The sequence below is a fragment of the Pinus tabuliformis genome, chromosome 7 (genome assembly GCF_031772625.1).
Source record: "Pinus tabuliformis cultivar Carrire ecotype Pingquan chromosome 7, CPIR1, whole genome shotgun sequence".
Classification (NCBI taxonomy): Eukaryota; Viridiplantae; Streptophyta; class Pinopsida; order Pinales; family Pinaceae; genus Pinus; species Pinus tabuliformis.
The window spans coordinates 54,661,888-54,668,412 of record NC_142293.1 but is presented as its reverse complement, the minus strand read 5'-3'; the positions used below and the strand labels follow the sequence as shown (position 1 = coordinate 54,668,412).

The 6,525-nt window shown below is 41.2% G+C and overlaps 1 pseudogene; it reads right to left on the bottom strand.

Moving 5' to 3' along the window:
* Positions 1–1,096: 1,096 nt before the first annotated feature.
* LOC149245174 (5S ribosomal RNA) lies at positions 1,097–1,215 on the bottom strand (annotated as a pseudogene).
* Positions 1,216–6,525: the final 5,310 nt, after the last annotated feature.

Here is a 6,525-nt window from a genome sequence, read left to right as displayed (position 1 = left end):
ATAAAAACCAACTCATAATTTAATAAAAATACTAGGAAGATTGTTATAGACATTTTTGGGCACTACAACCCCAAGCATAAAATGTCCATAATCCAAGGGCTTCTAAGTCCCTAAAAGTGTTGTTCCAACCCCTAAAGGAACAAGGTCAACTGATTAAAGCTTCTCCCAGAAGTTCTCCATGAAAAACTACTCAGAACTAGTCAAAACAGGATCATTTTACCTGCTCCATAGGCAAAGTGCGTTGCATCTCACCTAAATACACACAGTGGGTGTGTTGCATTTCAAAAAGCCCTTCTATGGGGTGCGATGAGCGAGAAGAGACAAATGGAAGTGTCAATCCACGAGGTGGAGAAGCATGGAATCTTCCAGAAACTTCTCCTGTGACACATGTGTCTCTGAATTCGACCAGGGATGAGTAAGAGATCATCAATCTCCAAGTGGAAGCAAGAACCATCAGAGGGAAGACACTAATCAAATCACAAGCTGACTCCTCTCCCTTACAGACATCTATATATGGATCCCTCCTCCCAGAGATCTAGAGGCTGGAATTTTGCATCTTGTAAGGAATTGCTGTTGGTTTCTTGAGGCAACATCATAGTGTTGGGTGATCTAAGCTTTGCATGAGGTGAAGAAGGGCTTACTTGCTGAGAGGATGATGCTGGGTCAGAACAACTGGTTGTAACTCTCTTGGCTCTTTCTTGATTATCAATAAAGCTATTCAAGTTTTCCTCCATACTCTTGTGTGATTTATGTTTTATGCATTTGTATGGTCAATTTACATCTGATCCTAGATTGTTTATGATAATAGATCCATGTTCTCGTATAGTGTTATGCTGCTTTGATTCTACAGGTACTCTGTGAAGCTGGGTATACAAAAAAGCAAGTAGCAAAGGACTATCAGAAGAGAGAGGAATCGAGCAAGGAACCAAGCGCAAGACAAAGGTTGGTCTCTTGTATTATTCTCCCATCTATCTTTCATAAAGTAAAATGAAAGTAGTTTTACTTTGTTTGTTTCTAAGGTAGCTACCTGCCTTAGTGGGATTAGCAGTTCTGCATAGACACTTTTTCCTGTAACAAAATGGCAACTCCACTGGGGAGGGTGCAATAGTAGGACTTCCCAGGAGGTCACCCATCCCAGTACTACTCTAGCCCAAGCACGCTTAACTCTGGAGTTCTGATGGGATCCGGTGCATTAACGCTAGTATGATCGCACCCATTGTGCAAAGAACTGTAAATGTTTTTGTGTATTTGTTGAGTCATTTTCAGTTCTCTTTTGCAAAGAAGTAAAGTAATTGTACTATCGTTTCTTGATTTGAAAGCGTCGCAGTGTCATTTTCAGTCATAGAAGAGAGTCTGATTTCTCTTGATAGTCGATTACCCAGTTACTATTGTATTTGATCTGAATTAGTAGTTTTTCTAGTGTCGAAAACAAGTTTTAATTTCCAAATCGCAAAGTGTTGTCATTGTCTTCATTTTGATTTTGAAAAGAAACTTGTTAGTAATTGTCGCTTTGAAAAATAATTCAGAGTTGCCCATTAGCTTTCTTTTTATCATTCACATATTAAGAAGGCTGAAAATAAATACATGCATGTGCATTTGCATTTAGACTGTTTGATTGGTTTGATTCAGGACAGTGCATATGGTGTGTGCTCTTTGCTCTTTGTTGAAAGAATACTGTCTCTCTTTCCTTAGTAGCTAGGATTTTCATTGCATAAAGAAGATAAAACGACTGTTTATCATCTTAGATTGCATTTTAGGAATTGTACATCTACATCACGCGGTGACCCTGAAAGGCAAATTTCTTAAGCAAAATCAACTATAAAATAAATTTAATGAATCTAACAACGCTTTGGAACCTAATGCACAACATCTAGAAGTTTAGGCTAGGGACGTATTCCAGTGTCGTAAAGCCTGGTAACTGTTGTTTTCACTGTTGGTTGGGTGATTCCACCACTTTGAGATGATAAGTGCTAGTACGGACTTGTGCTCCCACGTACTGTCGAGTATATTTTGGGAGACCACAATAGGCTTAATCCTTTATCCATAGGAAGCCGTGTCTACCGCCCTATCGATCGCAATGCACTGAACACAGCATTCGGGAAGATTGACTGTCGTACCGTAAAAAGTATTCTGCAGTTTTGCGATTGGTTTGTTAATCCCTCTGCCTAGATTTCCAGAGCAGTCCATTTCATTCCTTTTCAGACTCCTTAACAGAAAAGGTCCATCTGAGCACTTGTCACTTCAGGCTCATTAAAAATCGAAGGCGACTAGAGTCATCTTTTGTTTTTTCTTGACTCTTAAAAATTGAAAAAACAAGTTGTGTCAAAGTGTCTAAAATTTATTTTAAACAGAATAATCATCACCTTTCCTACGTTGGTCTTAGGTTGAGAGAATGGAGTCCACCAACCAAGGAGTTCCCCTTGGAGGAAATCCTAGTCCCTTCTCCTCTTGGGGAGATGTTGGTGCACCCCATATGGCCACATTGTTGCTTCCAGGATTGACAATTGGCTTGCCCGTATGGCTTTTCTCAACCTCCGTCGTTCAGAACACCGCAATTCCTGAACAATCGAGTCAGCAACTAGACAATTCCAGAGTTACCCCCCAACCCTCTACTTCATCCAATTCTTCCTCTCCTCCTTCCTCTTCACTTGATGAGGCTGATAAAGCCAAAAATCAAGTACCAGATAAGAAGAAGGAAAAGAAGAAGAAAGAGAAAAAGAAGAAGGAGCCAAAGGCGAAAAGGGGCAACCAAGCGTTGTCTAGCGAAAATCCACACACTGCACCGACCAGGCCTAAATCACCATGTGTCATTTGCAAAGGAGACCACTATCATAGAGATTGTCCCTGCATCCCTCAGATCTTAAGGGACTAGTCTCCTCTTTTGCACAACCCGGTGTTGTCAACCTCTAATGATCATGTTGAAAGCACACCATCGACTAGTGAAAGTGAAGCCCCTGGACAAAAAGGAAAGTGCAAATTTCCTTGTAAACTGTGTGAAGGTGATCACACCGTCCACCATTGTCCCTTCTTAGATGAGGCTAAAAGAGTTTTGGACGATCGTCCGGTTTCACCGTTACGACTCCCTCCTGGATATAAGAAACTCTTGCAGAGTCCATCACTAATTGAAAATCCAACTGACCCGCCCAGGTGGTCGGCTGAAGAATCTATCATTGAAGATAAACCATCTGAACCCATGCCTGACGAAAGTCAAAAGGTCGAGGCAGTAGTTGACCCGGTCTTGCCTTCATAGGTTCCATCTTCAAATGATACAGTCACCGAAGAGAACAAGGATGACACCATCCAAATTCTTTTTGTAAACACAGACTCCGATGAACATGGGGGCAATTTACCCATTCCTTTACCGCAGGAAGGAAGTTCATCAGAGTCGTACCTGGCCGTCTATTCAGTCCCACCTCCAAGCAACCTAGTTGTTTCCTTCGACTAGAATCAGCTAGGCAGACCCCGTTTATCGGCTAGTGTACCATTCCGAATCATTTCTCAAGTACATAGAATGGTTATGGCCGGCAACATCATGGATGAAGGGGCTTCTGTGAGTATCCTTTCCTCGACTGCTTGGAAAGCGCTTCGTTCGCCATCGCTTTTGCCTGAGATGAGAAATATAACAGGCTTTGACAAAGGAACCAGTCAACCGTTAGGGATCCTTCCCAATGTGCCCATAACATTGAGAGGGAAAACCATTCACATGAACGTAATGGTAGTCCAAGGACCCCTGGATTATAATCTACTCCTTGGACGAGACTATATTTATTGCATGGGAGTCATTGTCTCATCACTCTTTAGAGTAATGTGTTTTCCACACGAAGGAAGAGTGGTTAAGCTCGTAGACCAGCTTTCATTTCCCAGTTCACACATGGAAAATAGTCATATACCATCCCTGAATGGTCTTTTCACGCAAGGAATGTCTCATCAATCCCCAATCCGTCCACCTGATGAGCGCGACTGATTCTGGGGACATGACTGAAACCCAGGGGGCATGCACCCTGGTCTGCTTCGGCAGGAAAACTTCAGGTATAGGATTGGTTTCCGCGAGAGATATATGACTAGTTTGACACTCCCGTCCGTGATTGGAAAAGGGGGTTGGACTGGAATAAGATTCCCTTGTCAAATTTATGTGGGAGGAGGCATCTGTGCCACTCGCCTTTGTCTATTTCGGTAGGCATTGCCGAACAAGTGTTTTGTTTGCGGTGCAGATAAGACAATCTTTGGTAACCTGAAAGAGGTAAACCTTTCCCTATAAAACAAATGTTTTTTTAGTAGATTGAAGGGTGACCTTGAAACTCTATTTTATCCCTGGGGGCATGCAAACCTTTTAGCGTGCAAGCGAAGAGCGACCATTTATTTTTTTTAAATTTGTAGGTCCTCTAACCCTTTAAACTCGTAGGATTGGTCGTTTCCTAACTTGCATAAAGAAAGGATGTGGGGAAAAACTTTAAAAAATTGCAGTTTTTATATATGAGACATTCTTATTATACGACTGGATTAATCGAGCAATTTTAACGTAGACTTCATGCTCGTTAAAAAATAAACATAAGCAATGAGCAAATGTTTCCCCCAGCATTTAAGCTCATTAAAAAATAAACCAATTTCTGGTAAATAACTGTCATGAATGTAGTACTTCGGCCTTTAAAGCCTTGGTTGTGTTCTCATCATCACCTCCACTCTGTATTGGCCGATCATTCACCTCCATTTGATTGTTTACCTCTTTTAAGGAACAGCTATGAAGAGTGATCCTATTAGCCATCCTTGAAACACTGCCGTGATTGGAAAATTCCAAACAATACCTGGAATGAGATGCTACCCAAATTTATCACTCATTCCTCAAAGACGAGTCACCTTTAAGCTCTTTTCAACTGACTCGTAAAAAATTAAAAGATTGCCGAGCCATTGGCCTTTCCATCTCGTTAAAGGGACCGGAAGTGCTATCCCTCCTTTAGATTTTAATCTTTTTGGACCAGAGGGATTATTACACTAAAAGATCGAGCGTTTGTTTTGTTCGGCTCGTTAAAAGTATCGAAAATTCATCCCTTCTGTATTGTTTTATACTTTTTTGGACTTAAGGGATTAGATGACGAAAAAGGATTATTGGAGTTTCCTTTATGTCCCTTTTTAGACTCTCTAAAATTGAAAAGGACCGAGTTATCTTTGTCGTTAAACTCGTTAAAACCTAATAGCGACAAACTTGTCCATAGAAGACAAGAACGAGTTTCACTATCGCTAGGCTCGTTAAAACATAGTGATGGGTTTGCCCGAAGGGAAAATTATAGAACAAGCATATGTTATCCTCCTCAAGCTTGACAAAAATAAAGAGGTACTGGTCAGCAATGACTGGGGAAAAATTGGGAAGAAAACTTGAAGAAACTTTGTTGGTAGCAAGTCGCTCTTGAACATGACACTTTCACTCCGCATCCAAGTCGGGTTGGGTTGTTTCATTATCCGGTCACATCACCATGGTCACATCACACCATCCACATTTGGGGTTAATGCCACCAATTGATCATGTCAGTGTCACCGATATTTTCAAGAGAAGTCACTCAGAGAATTCACCTGTGTCTCACCCGCTGCAATACATTTACGCTCCATTCTTTCATGACGGCCACCCTGAACCTTATATCACCAGATTGTTTTCACCTCCATTAAAATCATTTGCTCCGTTCCGTGTCATTGATGTGGGATTCATTAAGGCCCTCCTATGATGGATCGCTTCTTGTCAACATCAGCTCATTATCCAAGAAGTCCATCTAGGAACACCCATTTCAGTACTTTGAAGCTTGCATGCCTCAATGGCAAGTTTCTCACTTCCGGCGACAGGTTTACACCAATGGCCTTCGAGCGAAATATTTTGCGTGGTGTTCGATGCCAACTCCTTTATTCACACCACGTGAATTATACTGCAGTACCTTGAGGATCATTATCATTATCAGTGATTCCTCTCGCGCATGTTAACAACTTACATAATTGGTTGGTAATCAGGCGATGTCTTTCCATGTTCAACTTTAGAACATCTCTCACATGGATCGACTTGTACTTTGAGTGAAGATCGAATGAGATTGAAGACCCCGGATCTAGTTTCATCCATCCGGGCTGTGATATATATTCAGGAAAATAAAGACATCAAATGTACATCATTGCTGCACAGATAATCATCCAATCAAAGGGATGATGGCTCTACCAGAATCATCAGTCTACACTCAGACGATTGTCTGTGCTATGTACATGAAAATGAATTTATAAAGCTGAGCATGGGAATGCCCGCCTCAGCTAGATCATGAAAATATTATGAAGATAATGTATTGTATTGTATCTTATTACAGGTCTCCTTCCAGCTTGAAATAACTTCGGATCCTCATGATAAAGCATTTCACCCGACATCAAAAAGATTAACGACCTCATGCTTTAGGGGGAAACTGTTATAGACATTTTTGGGCACTACAACCCTAAGCATAAAATGTCCATAAACCAAGGGCTCCTAAGTCCCTAAAAGTGTTGTTCCAACCCCTAAAGGAA